Below are 19,163 nucleotides of genomic sequence, written 5' to 3'. Positions count from 1 at the left end.
TATATGTTCTACCTTGTGTCTAGAACAGAGGTTCTGTCGGTTCACTTTGTCGAGACCATGCATTGCAGTGTTGATTTATCGGGGGTACAGTGATAGCATCCTAGAGCTGGATGGGATGTGGGCATCATTTATCCCAACCTCGCCCCACAGTATTCACATAGAACGTGATGATGTCCAGGTGCCTGGATAGCTGAGTCAGTTAAGCATCTGACTCTTGATTTCGGCTCAGCTCATGATCTCATGGTGTGTGAGTTCGAGCCCCATATTGGGCTCTGTGCTGACAACGTGGAACCTGCTTGGGATTCTCTCTCTCCCTCTCTCTCTGCCCCTTCCCCACTCATGCTCTCGCTCTCTCTCTCTTTCTCTCAAAATAAATAAAAAACATTTTTAAAAATCTCAAAAAAAAAAAAAAGAAAGAAAATGATGATGTCCTACAGCACCCCAAGGAAAGGGAGGGGAAGAGGCAGTTGGCTACACAGAGAGCTGCCTGGAGGCCTCTGTCCCTGACCAGCATACCTCTAGCTCATATAAGGTACCCAATCTATTTCAACATTTAATTTCCTAAATGAGGAAGCAGAGCCTGTGTTTTGTTTTGTTTTGTTTTGTTTTAAAAAAATAAATGTTTTTGCATGATCTACAAGTCATAGTATTATTGTGCTCGGTCTGTTTTCCTTCCTTTTATTGTGAATGTTGTAATTTTTTTCTTTTTCTGATAAAATTTTAAAATATTTCCAACATGGTAAGATAGAGTATTTCCTACAACTGCTTTAATGTTTATTTATTTTTGAGAGGGGGGGGCACAGAGGGAGAGGGAGACACAGAATCTGAAGCAGGCTCTAGGCTCTGAGCTGTCAGCACAGAGCCCGACCCGGGGATCGAACTCACGAACGATGAGATCATGGCCTGACCTGAAGTCTGACGCTTAACCCACTGAGTCACCCAGACGCCCCTCCTATGACTGCTTTAATGTGTTGTTATATTTTATAAATTGATCTCTTCAGGTGTCTGGGATTGAGTTATTTTTCCTTTGTTTCTAGAGCTTCCATTGTTTTTGTAGGAGGTTGAAATTTTTGGTCCATTTTGACTCTATTAATGTTTATTATGCTATCAATGCATCCCTCTAGCTATGCCAGGCTGGTGTATTTGGCTAATTAACACTAGTTAGGCACAGCGTAACATATAGAGATGTAGAGTCACTCACTATGTTGTAGACCTAAAACTAATGTAACACAGTGTGTCAACTATATTCAAATAAAAAATTTTAAGACTGAAACTGTTTAGGAGGCTATTAAAAATTAACTTTTGACATGGTTTTAGTATCCTGCTCTCTATCTCTGGTTTGTTAAATCAACATGACAAAGTTCTAATAGTTATTTAACAGTCTAATCGCAAATTGGAAGGTCCACCTTTCTGTTCACTTTTAGCAGGTTTCTTTTTTTTTCAAGATTTTATTTTTAAATAAACTCTACACCCAATGTGGGGCTTGAACTCATGACCCCAAGATCAAGTCTCATGCTCTATCAACTGAGCCAGGCAGGCACCTCTCACCTTTTAGCACTTTTTATGAATAGTTTTTGTTTGCTTGTTTCAGAGCTCCTGTTCCCTTAATCCTGGCCTGCCTGTCCCTCTGGCTCCTCACCTCTCCAGTTTAATTTGGCTGTTGACCCTGGGCCGGCAGGTCTCAGGCCATCCCTTTCGGTAGGTGTTCAGGGCCTTTCTGTGACTGTTCTGAGCATTCTCGAGTGAAAACTGTCAGGGTCCCTTCCCTGACACCTGTAGACTATCGATAAAAGGAAATCAGCGAGTGTATTTTCTGGATTGATCAAGGCCAAACAGGCTGAAGCAGTCAATGCTCCTTGGTTAAATCACCCTGTAATCAAATAAGGAGCTGATGAACCAAGGGACCCTGGAAACAACCTGTGTCCACTTCCCTCTGCTATAACACCTCCATGGCTCAGAAATGATACATGGCTTACTGTGTTTTTCTGTTAATCACAGGTTGAAGCAAAGTCATTCTCAAACCGTTCTCACGTGTTGGAATCAGAGTAATTTAAATCTTATCTTCCCTAATCTGAGTTGACATCTGTGTGATGTGGTTCCTCCTCCTTGGCATATTTTACAAGCGTTTAAGGGTACAGAAAAAAGATCTTACACTCTGGTAGCCTTTGCTTTGTTGAGATAGAGATGCCTTTTTAAAAAATATATTTAATTTATTGTCAAGTTGGCTAACATACAGTGTATCCAGTGTGCTCTTGGTTTTGGGGGGTAGATTCCTGTGATTCATCGCTTATATACAACAGTCAGTGCTCATCTGCCTTTTCTTGTCTTTTAAGGAAGAAATAAAACTGTCTTGACTTACAGAAGGTAGAAGACATGATTGTACATAGAAAATCCTAAGGAATATATAAAAAGCTATTAGAACCAATAATTGAGTTTAGAAAGGTTACAAGATACAGGGTCCATACACACAAGTCAATTGCACTTTTTAATTTGAGAAAACTCTTAAACTATTTTTTAATGTGGCAAAATATACATAACATAGAATTTTTCATTTTAATCATTTTTAAGTGTGCAGTTTAGTGGCATTAAGTACATCCACACTGATATACAACCATCAAGATGGCTTCTAAATATATAAAATTTTTTATCACTAAATATATCATATGTATGTATATATGAGTATATATATGTGTGTCTATATATCTTTGAGTTGAAAGTGGAATGGCAAGGCCTCATGTTTTACCTGCGTTTCTACTTCAAGTTAGAACAAAATCTAAGAACTGAATTCTATGTATAACTAACCTACCAGGCAGTTTGCGTGTGGCAGTATCAGGTTCCATGCACTATCTTGGGAAGACAAAAAAAAAAAAAAAAAAAAAAAAAAAAAAAAAAAAACAAAACAACTAATAAATACTTTAATGGGAGAGGACACACTTTATTCTATGTAAAATAACAGGTCTACCAGGTTTAAGCATTACAATATCAAAACATACTTATTGTAGTAAATATAGAAAATATAGGTAGGCAGGAAAAAATAAACTAGAAGGATGGATATTATTGATCTTGACCTTTTAGGAATTGATAACTCTGTTCCCTTCAGTATTTGAGGACTTAAATAATATTAGCTGGTGCATGAGTTAATTATAAGCCACAATTATCAGACTTTTGCTCATACCATCTCAGGGGGACTACTGAGTTTCCGGCAATAACGGGCTAATGGGTTTTATTTCTGGTTTTGTTTGAGAGAAAACCATATGAGGGATTCATTTTATATATGTCTGGGTTTGGTTATTCCCCTCCTAAGTGACGTGTTTGTATATTATTCATCAGCTGGTTAAGCGTATATATGGCACAAGTGTACCTAATGTCTCTTCTGACCTTTGAATTGGAAGGGATTTAATTTTACCAAGTGTCATTTACACTCCTAGGTGATCATTAGAATTAGATAGTGCAAACGTCTGATAAAGAGAATCTGGCTTCTATTCACTCTGAAAGAGGTATTCATGCCAAGTGGTAAACTGCCAATAGTAAACTCCTTATCTGCACTAGTGGAAGGCTGGTATTGCACACATTTCCCTGGAGCAGAATATCCAAATGGCTTCTGTGTCCTTTTGGAATGCATCACGATCTTAGAATAACAGACTCTTTGATTAAGAAGTCCAACTCCCTTATTTGTACAAACCCCTATGCCCCTCATCAGATACAGGTGCTCCCCTCCTAGTTTTCCTCTTGTACCTTGTCCAACCTTTATTACCGCCCTAATCATGCAGCAACATGAGGAGTTATTTACGTTAACACATAAACAATAGAGTGAGACATTCTTCGGCCAGACCGTATCTTGCTCATCTTTGTTGTCTTCAGCACTTAGCACAGTGCCTGGAACTTACTAGCTTCTCAATAAATATTTGCTGAGTGAATGAATGATGAAACCAAGGCCCAGGGACAGGAAGTGACCTGCCCAAGATCACAAGTCTAGTTAGTAACGTTCTGAGAGGTAGGTTATGATAACATTTTAATTACATTGCGTTACTTGAAAGCACATAGTGAGAGGCCAGAATTACACTCGTCTTGGAATAAAACTCTGGTGGCTGGTTATTCACAGGATTGGAAATTCATGTGACAGCTTCAAGAATTGACTCTGAGGTCCATCTTGAGAGGTGTTTTTGGTACTTTCGAGTTTTGCTTCTCTTGCTAATAGTCTACCAGTTAGAATGGTGGGTTTGTGTTTGTGGTGAGGAGGAAGCCACCTTGGTTGTCTTTGCCATGATTGGGGAAGGCTAGAATGGGAGAATCCCCTAATCTATGGAAGCGCAGAGAGACCTCTTCCCACTCATTCCCAGGATCCACAGACCCTTGTTTATATTCGTGGTCAGTCTTTGTTAGAAATATGTAATCATTTTTGGCAGAAGTTGGGGATGGCTGGTGGCAATCCTGCACATGCATATGTGTGTGCATGTGTGTGTGTGTATGTGCATGTGTGTGATGAACATTCAGTCTTGTGCCAAGATCGAGGCGTTGTTGTTGTTGTTGTTGTTGCTGTTTTCGAGGCAGAAAGGGTTGGAGTATTAGATGAGATATCAGATGAGAATGCTTGGCCTTTGAGGAGGTCAGGGAGACCCAGAAAATGTAGTCTGGCCAGCGGCCGGGTGGCAGTTATCACTGAATTCGGCAGAGTCCAACCTGAAGGTGTGCTCTGGGAAATCTGCTACAGGGAAGCCTCAAGATGCTGACCCTGGATCTTCTTCTGAGTGATGGCTGGAGTGTGCATTGTGCGTGTGTGTGTGTGTGTGTGTGTGTGTTTTGTGTGTGTGTGTGTGTGTGTGTGTGAGAGAGAGAGAGAGAGAGAGAGAGGGAGAGGAAGGAAATGTAGAGAAGGTATGGCCTAGCTTACCCAGCAGAAGTCCTTTTCATCCACTACTCCTAGGTGACATGGTGAGCATCAGAGTCACCTGGCTTGCCTAGATGGCCATGGGGAAAGATGTGTAGGTCTGGATTAGACTCATAGGTGGGAGTGTGTTAGTGTGGGCAAGGGGAGGGGCCCATGTCAGTCTCAGAGAGGAGCTGCTGCCTTAGTGGGTTATTATGAGACCTGCTGCCTCAGCTAAGTGGACAGGTGAGGTCACCTGGCTGTACCTCACCGATGAGGTTGACCAACTTTTGTTCCCAAATCCTCTCCAGGCTTTTATACATATGGGCAACAAGTAGGGAAGAATTAAGCTGAAGCTCCCTCCCTTCTGACTACCTCTCTCTTTAGAAATGCCATCATTTCTTGCCATCAGGAATCGTTAGCATTGGCTTGGGGTCTGAAGGATGGGCTTTATGAGTCAAGAACTTCTTGAAATTGTTTTCAAATCCCTATGGCTATTTCATTCTGGGGAGATTCATAGCAGATTCTCAAAGAGATCCATGAATCAGCAAAGGATAAGAAACCATTGATGTAGGGCACAGCAGAAGGAATGCATGTGTTCATGGGTCCTTGTTGTTCACACGACAGGGATGTAAATGAATGGGGTATGACAGTGTAGTAATAATCCGTTCGGTGGCTCAGGGCCTGTGGATTAGATGTTGTATCACCTGACAATACTAGTTATCCAAAGGCATGCACACACATACAGGTTAGAGGTAGTGGTCAGAAACTTGCTGAATGAGCAGGGGACAACTTCAGTGCATACAGAGAAATGAATACTATGTGTCCAAAGGAACATAGCTGGTTGGAATAGAATAGTCACTGTGGGGAGATCCCTGAACACAACCGGATACCAGAGCAGACAGAGTATTATTGTGTTCTTAGGATTGATTCAGTTTACAGTCCATAAGAGGGCTGGGTCACAAGGATTTCCAGGGGCCACACTAGACTTCAGTTAAGACTGTTCCCTGGCCCCTTAAGCTGTATTGCCTATGGTTATGTCCTAGAAGCAGAGGTGGTAGTCTGGCCTTCATTAGCCCCTAAACACCATTAGGTTCCTCTCTGCTTCATCCTTTCCACGAACCTCAGGGAACCAGGTGTTTTTTTCATACCATCCCTATGGCTGGTGCTCTGTGTGATTGATTTCCATCCTTGGGGCCCAGGCTGATGGGATACCCAGAATAGTACCTTTTCCAGAACTGGAATCTGAGTGGGCAAAGGGAAAGTTTGGGGAAGCAAAATTCCCTCTGAGTTCAGGAATTCTAAACAAGGATGGCCATAAAGGGAATGGGAATCCTCAGAGAGGACTGCAGGTTTGGGAAAGGAAGATGGATTATTTGCAAATCTTTGGGCAAGATTCGGGGATTTGGGGCCCACAGGTTTCCTTATTGGCCCAGCTGTAGTTTGGTGGTCCCCTGAGGCTCTCACTGCCAACCACCACTTCCAGCAATCTCCTGACAGTGGCTGTGCTCCTGGAGCAAGGCAAGCTACTGCCAAGTTGTTTTATTTATTTTTTTTAATTTTAATGTTTATTTATTTTTGAGAAAGAGACAGACAGAGCATGCACAGAGGAGGGGCAGAGACAGAGGGAGACACAGAATCCAAAGCAGGCTCCCAGCTGTCAGCACAGAGCCCTATGCAGGGCTCGAACTCACAAACTTCGAGATCGTGACCTGAGCCAAAGTCGGAAGCTTAACCAACTGAGCCACCCAGGCACCCCTACCACAAAGTTGTTTTAGAGGAACACATCCGGTTGGCAACTTTGTTGTACCCTGTGGATGACCTTCTAGCTGTACTGGTTCTGACTGCTCCCTCTTCCCAGCTTCCTTTGCAGGTCAGGCCTTGAAATTGCCCTATAGCTTCCACTGATTTTATGTTCTGGAACAGCTGTCCACAGATCCAATTCATGATTCGTGACTATTATTTGATCTTGTAGGAAGTAAAATACTTGTCATCGCTAGTTTGTTTCCATTCAGGTGCTAATGGAATATTGTATAATGTATCCATTGGGAATATTTCCAAAGGATCAAATATCAGAAATTCAGCAACATCATCCCATTTGGTTCCTTGATACCATAGCTACTCCCTGTAAGAACGGTAGGATATCTTTTCTTATGTCATGCATAAAAGGAATTGAAAAAATTCATTTCTAAAGTTGCAGAAATGACCTCTCTTCCCACCCTCCCCCCATTTCCCCTCCCTTTGAAAACTGTCCAGAATTAAAGTCGCAATATGCCTGATCTATAGGCCAATGTGGTGAACACATGAATTTATCCTGGGGTACACTATTATCTGATTGTGTGGCAAGTCTTTTATTTATTATTTTTAAAATATTTTATTTTTAAGGGGCTTCTGGGTGGCTCAGTCGGTTAAGCGTTCGACTTCGGCTCAGGTCATGATCTCACGGTTCGTGGGTTCGAGAGCCCTGTATCAGGCTCTGTGCTGACAGCTTGGACCCTAGAGCCTGCTTCGGATTCTGTGTCTCCCTTTCTCTCTGCCCTCCCCCACTCATGCTCTGTCTCTCTCTCTCTTAAAATAAACATTAAAAAAAAAAGATTTTATTTTTAAGTAATCTCTACACTCAACACGGGGCTCGAATTTACAATCCCAAGATCCAGAGTCACATGCTCTACCAACTGAGCCAGCTGGGTGCCCCCTGTGTGGCAAGTCTTTTAATGTCTTCTTGTTAAAGGAAAGGCAGGGAAGGGAAGCCACATCCTTGACATCATTCTTCATTTGTCCAACAAATGTTTGTTGAACACCTACAATGTACTAGGACCTGTGGTAGATATCAGGGATACAGAGATAAAAGATGTTGTCCCAGCCCACAAGAAATGCATAGGCCAGTGGGGAAGACAGGGAAGTCAACCATTAATTGAAATATAGTGGGGTATGGGGTACCTGGATACCTCAGTCGGTTAAGAGTCTGACTTTGGCTCAGGTCATGATCTCGCCATGTGTGAGTTCAAGCCCTCTGGGCTAACAGCTCGGAGCCTGGAGCCTGCCTCGGATTTTGTGTGTCCCTCTCTCTCTGCCTCACCCCTGCTGGCACTCTGTCTCTGTCTCTCTGTCTCTCTATCTCAAAAATAAACATTAGAAAAAATTTTTTAAAGAAATATGGTGGGGGGAGCCTGGGTGGCTCAGTTGGTTGAGTGTCCGACTTCAGCTCAGGTCATGATCTCACACTTTGTGGGTTTGAACGCCGCATCAGGCTCTGTGCTGACAGCTTAGAGCCTGGAGCCTGCTTCGAATTCTGTGTCTCCCTCCCTCTCTGTTCCTCCCCCGCTCATGCTCTGTCTGTCTGTCTCTCTCTCCTTCAAAAATAAATAAAAACATTAAAAAATATATTTAAAGAAATACAGTGGGGTAATTGCTAGAAGGGCAGGAACAGAGTGCAGGTATCTCTGAAGAAGGTCACTACTCTCTTCCAGTGGAAAAGCAGTAACCCCTCATTCTTTTACTATTATTTTTAACCATTGTTACCTTTTTATCAGGAAAAAAAAAAGATTTTCCATGTAGATAAGTGAGTTTCCCAGATAACCAGCTTATCTCTCTAGGTTTCATAACTTAAAACATTTAAAAATTATTTTGGGGGCACTTAGCTGATTTGGTCAGTAGCATGTGACGTTAAATCTCGGGGTTGTGAGTTCGAGCTCCATGTTGGGTGTAGAGATTGATTACTTAAAAGCAAAATCCTAAAAAGAAAAGAAAACACTTTAAAAATTATTTTTGGTGGGAATATTTGTAAAATGCATTTTTTACTCCTTTCTTTTCTTAAGTGGAATACACAGAATGAAATTCAATCTTTTCTCGTTGACTCAAGGCATGGGCATGAACACCAGCCTTTGCTATCTGGCTGAGCTGCCCAAAGACTTCTTTGGAGATATGTTCACCCTTAAGCTAGATGATCCTTTCCTTATGGCTTTTTGTCATTTTTCTGTCTCTTTTTTCCTTATCAGGGCAATAGCCCTGGTCCTAACTGCTTTTATTTTAAGGTCCCTAGTACCCCTCTCCTTTCTCCTTGCAAATTTGTGTTGGTCTAGGAATTCATACATCTAAACAGGTTAGACTTTTGTTTCAAATAAGAGTAAGTAGGGATGCCTGCGTGACTCTGTCAGTTAAGCATCCAACTATTGATTTCAGCTCAGGTCATGATCTTGGGTTTGTGAGATCGAGCCCCACATCAGGCTCTGGGCTGACAGCATGGAGCCTGCTTGAGATTCTCCCGCTCTCTCTCTGCTTCTCTCTCTCTTAAAAGTAAATAAGTAAAATTAAAAAAATAAAATAAGAGTAAGTAGACTATAAGTCAAGACTTGACAGGCTCACCTATAGGTAAAGTACATAATCTTGAGTATGTGAATGTGGCTACCCAGAGCGCCCTCTTTGTAGTTTTCTTTCTGCTTGATATTTACATTCCTTTGGGGGATGTTTTTGAATTCCCAGCATGTGTCAGACACTAGAGATACAGCCATGAATAGGTCAGTCCTTGCCCTCAAGGAGAAAAAAACAAAAGCAAAAACATAAAATAATAAAGTGTGGTGACATTTATGGCAAAGAAAGTACAGGGTGCTGGTGGAACATCTATGGAGAAGCCAGAAATCTTCACTGGAAGTGACACTTGAGTGACCTAGAGATTAAGTAAGGAGCCAGCCAGATGAAGGAAGTGGGGTGAAGAGGAGAGATCCCAGAGGAGGAAACACGTGGAGAAAGCTGGAAAACCAGAGTGTGAGTGGTTGAAGGACCTGGAGGAAGCCCGAAGTGACTGGAGTGAAGAGAGCCAATGAGAGGTGTGGCGCGGAGAGAGCATCTTCAAGGTGATGAAACAAGCATCATGGCAGATGTCGGAGGAACTACTGTAGTCTCAAGATCAGTTGAAACATTTGATCCCCCAAATTCCCAGTGGGATCTTAAGTTTTATTTGCTTAAGTGCTTTGAGGAAACAAAGAAATGTATTCAGGGACACCTGGGTGGCTCAGTCAGTTAAGCGTCCGGCTTTGGTTCAGGTCATGATCTCGCGGTTCGTGGGTTCAAGCCCCACATCAGGCTCTGTGCCGACAGCTCAGAGCCTGGAGCCTACTTTGGATTCTTTGTCTCCCTCTCTCTCTGCCCCTCCTCCACTTGTGCTCTGTCTGTCTCTCTCTCTCTAAAAAATAATTTTTTTTAATTTTTAAAAAAGATATTAAAAAAAGACATGTATTCATTAAAAAATTTTTTAAATGTACCCATTTTCATATTTCCTATATTGGCAGAAATTAGTCCTGAGGCAAAAGCTGGTTTAATGTGTAACTTTTGGGAATTAGACTTCTCACAAATACTTATTTTTAAACAATAAATCATTTTCAAAATAAAGAACAAGATTATGTTTGGAGGATGTTAGGAAAACAAAAGTTCTTATCTCTTTTGTTTTCTACGTATAGAAATAGGTTTATGAAGTTTAGGCCATGATGTGTAACTGGATGTAACAGCAAATTAATTGATTGTGTAACAAGACTATGCAATTCGCTCATGAGGCACTAGTTCTTAAGTTAGCTACAGGGAAATTGGCCTTTTCTATTATCTTGAATGAATCAGAGTTATATGCAGATTTGAAATTGCCTTATGATGCTTACTTAACCTTACCTTTGAACCCAAAGCAATCTTTTTTTTTTTTTTTCATCCATGCTTAAATTCTTATAAAGGGGCCAGCCTTTATAACTGGTAGATTGTTGCACCAATGGCCCTAATGAATTCTGCCTCCCAGTGTTCATGCCCTGGTACAGCTCCCTCCAGAACTGATTCTGGGCTGGATCTTAAGACTTGTCTTGGCCAATATGTATGATACAAGTGTAGCAGGGCAGTGCTTATGCACTGGGCCTGGCCCTCTTGGAACACCATTCTGGACTGCTATACAAGGAAGTGGGTCTTGTCCACTGGAGGTTGGGAGGTTGTGAGGAGGAGAGCTGAGCCTCTCTACCCACCACGAATTGCCAGACATATGAATGAGGCCAACTTGGACTTTCCAGCTGTTCCAGCCGTCTGTAACAGACCAAGTGAGCCAGAGGAGACCAGTAAAAGAATTGCCCAATCAACTCACAGAACGTAGAGAAACAGTAAATCAGTGTTCTATGCCTCTGTGTTTCACAGTGAATTTTAGGCAGTAATACATAACGGAAACAATGTCGTTGTACATTGTTCAAGTTTCGCTTTAAAGGCAGGCTAAGATAGAATTACGAACAATGGGTGGGTGTTTTACTTAAATTGCTCTATGGGAGATGGAGAAAATTGTACACTGGAATAGAAGGGAGTATTTCAATCTGCTGGTAAAGTAAACTTTATGTTAATATGACAAGTTAAAATCCACCAGATCTTTTTCCAATTTGAAACTTGTTGGATCACACTATTATAAGTAAACATTAGGATATATGTTATAAATTCTTCTCAAGAAAGTTTCTCACAAAAGTAATGCATTCTTAGGGCACCTGGTGGGTTCAGTTGGTGGACTGTGTGACTCCTGATCTCAGGGTTGTGAGTTCGAGTCCCACGTTGGATATAAAGATTAAACAAAAAAAAATCTTTAAAAAATTAATAATAATACATTCTCCCTGAAGAAAAACAGAAACAGCTGAAAAAATTTTAAATAAAATAAAAAATATATCAAGCTTTATCTCACAATCCAAATATCTACTGGTAATCATTTCAGTGTATTTTCTTGTAGCATTTTTTCTGTGCTCCATTTACTACTTTTTCATATTTAAATCAAGCTGTGGGAGGGGAGGGGAGTGTGGATATTAAAGTGTGACATGAGACTGTTGAGGGTCTTGAACCGTTGGTACAAATAAGTATCTTGATTACAGCGGTGGTCACGGAAGGTAGACGTAATAAAATACAAATGAGTGAACTCTATATGGCTGGTGAAGCCTGCATGTTGTCTGTGGATTGTACCAGTGTCAATTTCCTGACTTTGATATTGTACTACAGTCATGCAAGTTAACATGGGGGAGACCTGCTGTACATTTCTTTGCACTTTCCTGCCAATCTATCCTTATTTAAAAAAAGAAAATCAGCATGTAGCTAGAGTCATGCCCTCCATTTCCCTTTTACATGTATTTTATTATATATATAACATATATTTTTTTCATTTAGAAAGAGAAGGTCCAAGTTTCATATCCACGTGTCTTTTTAAAAAATGTTTTTAACGTTTATTCATTTTTGAGAGACAGAACACAAGTGGGGGAGGGGCAGAGAGAGAGAGGAAGACACAGAATCCGAAGCAGGCTCCAGGCTCCAAGCTGTCAACACAGAGCCGGACACAGGGCTCAAACTCATGACCTGAGGTCATGACCTGAACCGAAGTCAGACACCCAACCTACTGAGCCACCCAGGCGCCCCTCATATCCACAGGTCTTGATTGCTTTCAAAAATGAACCAAAAAAACAAAAAAACAAAAAAACCTCTCAATATATTTCAGAGTTAACTGTTAAGAAGAGGGTACATATTTTTAAATCTATTATTTGTTGGAACATAATTATTGCCAGAATGCTGAATATTCTATAGAACACAGGGGGTTGTATTTGAGAGGCTCAGAAAGGGAAATTACATGAGAAAGATACAATTATAACGCTAACAAAATACCGTGAAATTATGCATGTGGTGGGCTGGAGACGGAAAGAGGAATGGTGCAGTTGAGCTTGGCGAGGAGGCCCCAAGTATGCACGGTCCGGACTGATCTGTGAGGGCTTTGGGGCAGGGAAGACAGAGAGGCAGTCTGCTGAGCAGAGCCGGTCTAGGGCAGCTCAGGACAGGGCAGGGCAGGCTATGGTGCCTGAGAACAGAATGATAAAGAGTAGGCCATTGGTGTGGGCAACAGCGTCCAAGAACCCACCTTCAGGAGGGAGCAGAACATGAGCTAGAGTTCTGATATCAGATTCTGCCAAATACTGGTTTGCAGAAAGAGTTAGAGAACAGGAGGGAATAGAAAGCAGGGGGTGGGGGCAGAGTGCAGTGTCATTTTGGGTGAAAAGTCCAGAAGGGGCGGGCTGGTGGCTGTAGCTTCCCAGTTGGCCTTCAGGGTTCCCCTTTGTTCAGAGAATAAAGTCCAAACTCTACATAGCATAAAAGGCCCTGCGTGACCTGTCTGGTCTTGGAGTATCAACCTGACCTTGTCCTCTGTTGCTCCCCCAAATGCACCTTCTGGGCCTTTGCAGTTTCCAGAACCCACTGTCCTGTTTCTAGGCCTCCCTGCCCTCTCAGGTTCTTTTCCCTTTGCCTATCATGCTTTTCCTTCTGAATGTCAACACATTAACTGCTTCCCTGCATACAAGGCCTTGCTAGGTTGTCTCTGGGAAGCCTTCTTCATACCTGGGTTGGGTCATAACCCCTTTTCTCTGTCTTTGGCCTTCCGTGAGCCCCAGGTGGGTCCTGGTGGCCTCATTTGCCTGGTGTGAGCTTCCCTTCCCCAGTTGACAGGAAGGGGATGGTTGAGCTGCAGAAGAGAGGTCAAGTCCATCTCATGCTTCCCTGCTAGCCTGGGTCTCAGCACATGTTAGTGCCCCTACCTTCTCTTATGTCTCCGCTTGGAAAGCTTCCCTCAGAACTCAAGACCCTGTCAAATGATCGCTCCTCTGTGTGACTCCCACCCTGGCCTCCCATAGCCTTTCATTCTTGCAAACACTCAATAAATATTTACTGAGCACAGTACACTGTTGTGATCCCACTGATGTGTGCTTACCACTTCAGCTGCCACTTTGCTGCATAGATGTCTTAGGCTGTGAATTTTCTGAGATTCACAATCTTAACTTCTACACCTAGGTAACCCCCAGTTCCTGGAAAAGGTTCAGGCACACAGCAGACCTTGATAAATTTGTTTTAAGAATGAATATGCTTTATTATAAAGGATATTGGTTTCCAAGAAATGCCTAAATCCTTAAGACCAGAAGGCATATTAAAGGTCACCTCAGGGGCATCTGGGTGGCTCAGTGGGTTAAGAGTCCGACTTCAGCTCAGGTCATGATCTCGCGGTTTGTGAGTTCAAGCCCCGCGTCGGGCTCTGTGCTGACAGCTCAGAGCCTGGAACCTGCTTCAGATTCTGTGTCTCCCTCTCTCTGTGTTCCTCCCCGGCTCGTGCTCTGTCTCTCAAAAATAAAGATTAAAAAAAATTAAAGAAAAAAAAGGTCACTTCATCCATCTCCTAGGATCCGTCCATTCCAGGTGAGAGTCATCATGTAGAATTTGCTTGACTGAATTCAGTGGAGGGGGATTCATGGTCCATGTGACTGCTCATTCTACTGAGGACAGCAGCAATCCTGTGGATGTTTTTCCTTCTGTGGAGCTGCAACCTTCCCCTTTGTAGTTCCCTCCACTGGCCCCCTGTCCTGCTTCCAGAATGTCACAAAAGAGCCCCTTCCCTCCTGCGGCTGACAGCCTACCATATATCTGGCAGTTAATGCATCTCTTCCCAAGTTTTCTCTTTCCAGGGAGGGAAGGACCGCTTCCCAGCTGCATGACCCTGAGCTTCAGTTTCCTTGTTTGTAAAAATCGGGATAAGATAGTACCTATCTATAGAGTTGTTGTCAAAATTAAATGAGCTCATATATATAATGTGCCTAGAACAATTCTTGGTGTATATTAAACGCTCAATAATGATTTCAATATTATTTTGTATTATATTTTACATGTAGCACTTAAAATTGGACAACTTCTATTTTGAGACATTTAATTAATTTATTTATTATTTATTTATTTATTTTGAGAGAGAGAGCAAGGGAGGGGCAGAAAGAGAGGGAGAGAGAGTCCCAAGCAGGCTCCACGCTGTCATCACAGAGTCTGATGCTGGGCTCTATCCCATGAACCATGAGATCATGACCTGAGCCAAAATCAAGAGTAAGACACTTGGGGCGCCTAGGTGGCTCAGTTGATTGAGCAGGCGACTATTGATTTTGGCTCAGGTCATGATCCCAGGGTCGTTGGATCAAGCCCAGCAATGGACTCTGTGCTGGGTGTGGAGCCTGCTTGAGGTTCTCTCTCTCTCTCTCTCTCTCTCTCTCTCTCTCTCTCTCTGCCTCCCTCTACTCACACACTCTCTCTCTCTCAAATAAATAAAATGTTAAAAAAAAAAAAAAGGAAATGCTTAACCAACTTAGTCACTCAGGTTCCCCCAGACATTTAATTTAAAAAACAGAATAACAGGGGCACCTGGCCGGCTCAGTCGGTAGAGCATGAGACTACATGAGACTCATAATCTCAGGGTGGTGAGTTCAAGCCCCATGTTGGGCGTGGAGCATACTTAATTAAAAAAAAATCAGAATAATACAATATATGATCACATGCATAAATTATATTATTAACATATGATATATATTTCATATAAATTAATTATATTATAGACTATATTCCCTACCCCCAATAAAATTGGAAATCCCCTTAGGCATTCACTATGAAGGTTTATGAGCAACTTGGTCTCTATTTTTAATAATTGCTTGCTTAATTAATTAGCAAGTGTCTACTGGACCTTAACTCAGCCCTGATCATTCATATACACTGCTTCAAGATTTTCCGATCATTCTCTGTGGAGTTCTTTAACTTAGGGTGACCCACCATCCCAGTTTTCTCAGGACTGAGGGAACGTGGGAGTTTTAGTTAAAACCGAATTTGAGGGGGGTCGTGAGACTCAGAACTTTCAGTGCTAAAACCAGGATGAGTTGGTCACCCTATTAATTCGTAACACCTCTTTCCCTGCACCACTGAGTCTCGCGTAGGCGGAGGCTCGGGTGCAGTCAAGGTTCGTCTCCACCTGTAACCCCCCGGGTCCCCCACCCCTGTGGCAGAGGAAGAATTGCTGCTGGAGGTGTAACGGCCATTCATACTGGTTTACAAGAGGTGTCAAAGACCGCCCTCATCCACGACGGCCTAGCACGTGCAATTGATGGCCTAGCACATGGAATTCACGAAGCTGCCAAAGCCTTAGACAAGCACCAAGCCCGTCTTTGTTGCATCCAACTGTGATGAGCCTATATGTAGGAGGCTGGTGGAGGCGCTCTGTGCTGAACACTAAATCAACCTAATTAAGGTTGGTGACAACAAGAAACTAGGGGAATGGGTAGGCTTCTGTAAAGTTGACAGAGAGAGAAAAACCCCTAAAGCGGTTGGTTGCAGCTGTGCGGTGGTTAAGGACTATGGCAAAGAGTCTCAGGCCAAGGATGCTATCAGGGAATACTTCAAATGCAAGAAATGAACAAATAAAAAACTTGGTTCTTGTTCCTCAAAAAAAAAAAAAAATGCATAATGGATTTGAGAGATAGAGAGATGAATCGCCTGCTTCTAGAGTCGATGGCCACGGTCACTACTATAGCAATGCTGGAGATCTGAGGAGAGTATTTCCAGCTGGGTCTCATGGGGGTGTTAGACCCTGAGTGACAGAGCCTATAGCTTTGCAAGAAACTCAATTTTACCAATTCATGTTGCAGTGATCAGATCCTAGGGAATTTCACTAAAACTTACAAATGATGGATTAGTAAATCAGAACATCAATGTAAAATGTTCCTGTTACTTTCCTAGGGCAGCCCCTTACCTGCTTAAGGTACCCAAGAGGGAATGGAAAGTGAGCAAGTGGTGGAGGTGAGCGTTACTGGAAGGTGTACTGGTGTTGGATTTTAGTTGAGTCTCCACCGCAGACAGCCCCTTTCTAGGGAGATGGAGCATGCGTGTGACCAGTGGCGACCACAGATGAGACTTACTGGACTGACTCACCCACCCTGTGGGGCATCTGTGCTTACTGTGAGCTCCCAACCCACTCTTGTGCTCATAACCTCTTCACCTCATCCCGGTACGCTTTTCCAAAGTGACAGTCCTAAGTCCCAGATTCGTTTACCCCACTCTACTTTTATTATAAAGTGCTTCCTGATATTAGATATATCTGTCCCTGAGTCACATCACATGGGAATTCTGGGAATATTACCTTGAAATGGCTGATTTTCTCTAATTTTGTTTAGTCAAAAAGAGGTTCCTGTTCTGTGCATGAGCCTTCATTCTCTCTCCAGCTTTACTGCAGCTTGTGTCTCATCAGGACAGTTACTTCTGTGGTTTGCAGTCTCTCAGACCACAGGGATTTTTCACCACCAGCACCACCTGCTGCCCTGATTCCCAGAGGCTTTCCTCCCTTTCCACCTGGCCTCTTCGCTGCCCTCTAGTTGACATACTTTGAGGTTTGCCACTGGCCAAGAACCGGGAGGGGCTGCGTTGGTGTGGGATGATGGGTGATCTGGAAATAGCCTTGGGGGAGGGGCCTGGCTTTGAAGCTGGCATTGAGGTGTGTCTGTGCTCCTAGTGCCTGGCACTCAGCCATCAGAAGGAGGCAACTTTGCAGATCCAGCTCTTCTTTCCAGGGAGGACCCCCTGCACAGGGTATTTACCCCCTCTGGGTTGGTGATAGAAAACTCTACTCTGGGCTAGCTGGTGCTTCCTCCCCCTGGGGCTCACGCCCTTTAACTGGGTCTGGCAAAGGAAGGCAGGCCCTGGGCTTGTGGCCTGGAGGGGTCTAGCCAACGATTCACATATAGCAGCCTTTTACCTTTGCCAGCACGCATGACCCCTACTCAGCATGAGTCACTCATACAGATACCCCAAGTGATGAAAGATTTCTCATCTGGGGCAGGGGTTGTAAAGGGAGAAAGGAGCAAGGCAGGGTGCCCAGTGGTGCAGGGGCCAGAGGTGGAGCCGAGAAGGCACCAGGTGCACGCCGGTTTTCCCTGAAGTCACCCTCTCTCTGCTCGGACGACAGGCAGCTGGTTGACACTGACCAGGCTGACTCAGGAGAGGTCTGGCAACTGCAAGTGACAAGCTCATGCTTTGTGGTGGTGACAGGCTTATGGTCTCCCTGCCACCCATCAGGCAGCCCAGAGCCTAGCCTCTGACTGCCCATTCCCTGCCCATCCGTCACTTTTGTTCATAAGGGTTAGGCCTAAATGTTGCTCACTGTTCATACGTCAAAGCTTTATTAAAGATAAATAGGTTCATGGAAGGAAAAGTGTGTCCTCAGGCCAACAATGAACAAGAAGAAAAAGATCTTAATTTGCCCAAATTAAGAATACTGATTCTGGGTAATCTTCAGCCTCTGTAGGGACTCACAGTCACCTTCTTGGGCTGGTCCTTCACCTGTATGCTGAGCTCTGCCAGCCCGAATCCTTCTGATCCACTGGGCTGGCCCTCTGGCTTTGGCCAAGCATGCTGGTGGTGACAGTAATGAGAAGGCAGGCACAGGTCCCCAGCTACCCTGACATGGGTGATGGGGACACTTAACAGGTATACCTGAAGCAACTTGAGGCTGACAGTCCCAGCAACCCAGAGAGACTGCACCTGCCCTGTCTGCGCAGGTGTTCAAAGTCCTCACATTCTCTGACAACCATGCACTCATCCAATGGCTCCAAAAGACCTCAGAGATGGGATTCTACACTAACCCAAAAGATATCATAAAAGGCAGGATGTGCAATGGGCAGGGATACTGATGCCAGTCAAACCAGGATTGGACTCCAACTCTGTCATTTACCAGGTGGGTGACTTGGTACATTAACCATGGTTAGTCTTAGTTTCCTTGTTTATAAAACAATACTAACAACATCTGTCACTTCATAGAGTTGTCATGAGGATTGAACAAAATAATGTGGAGTACCTAGCAGAGTGTTCACGTGCATGTTTGCTATTATTCCCCAAACCTCACCCTTAGGGTGCATAAAGGCCTAAGAGGGGCCCTGACAATCCACCATGATCTAGGGACAACCTGCTTTGCCCTTTTGATTCTGAACATTTAGGTCACTATATATTTACTACTTCCCTGCAGTTTTCCACAAGAAGTGGGAGGGCTCTGTAGACCACCTGTAAACGGAATTATGGAGCCTTAGTTATGGGCCCACTTCGGGCCCTGCTTATAATCTAGGCTTTGGGTTTGGTCTCAGGAGTTGATTGTCCTAGACTCCAGCTGCCTGCCCAGTGGCTTTCTTGGACTGGCTCTCTGGCATACCCTGCTTACAAGATTAAAGGCACTTGGATCAACTCTACTGCTTGCCCAGGCCTGGCGGTGGGGGTGACGACTGCAGGCCTGCTTGCTATGATGATTAGCAGGACACTCTGATGTGGGAACATGAAACTGGCAGATTGGTCACCTATACAGGGAAGGGTGGGAGGGACCTGGGACCCGGAATGTCAGTAAGAGTAAGGTAATATCTGTTGGCCTTCTTACCCTGGGAAGGCATGTCTCACATGGGTAGACACCACCTATGTTCTCCAA

General features: G+C 43.5%; 1 pseudogene; it reads left to right on the top strand.

The window, feature by feature from the left end:
* The first annotated feature begins 11,121 nt into the window (after window positions 1-11,121).
* LOC106972570 (40S ribosomal protein S12-like) lies at window positions 11,122-16,329 on the top strand (annotated as a pseudogene).
* The last annotated feature ends 2,834 nt before the right edge of the window (window positions 16,330-19,163 follow it).

This window comes from Acinonyx jubatus, chromosome E1 (genome assembly GCF_027475565.1).
Source record: "Acinonyx jubatus isolate Ajub_Pintada_27869175 chromosome E1, VMU_Ajub_asm_v1.0, whole genome shotgun sequence".
In the NCBI taxonomy this organism is placed as follows: Eukaryota; Metazoa; Chordata; class Mammalia; order Carnivora; family Felidae; genus Acinonyx; species Acinonyx jubatus.
The sequence above is the reverse complement of the archived record's forward strand: the minus strand, read 5'-3'. Positions and strand labels throughout refer to the sequence as shown.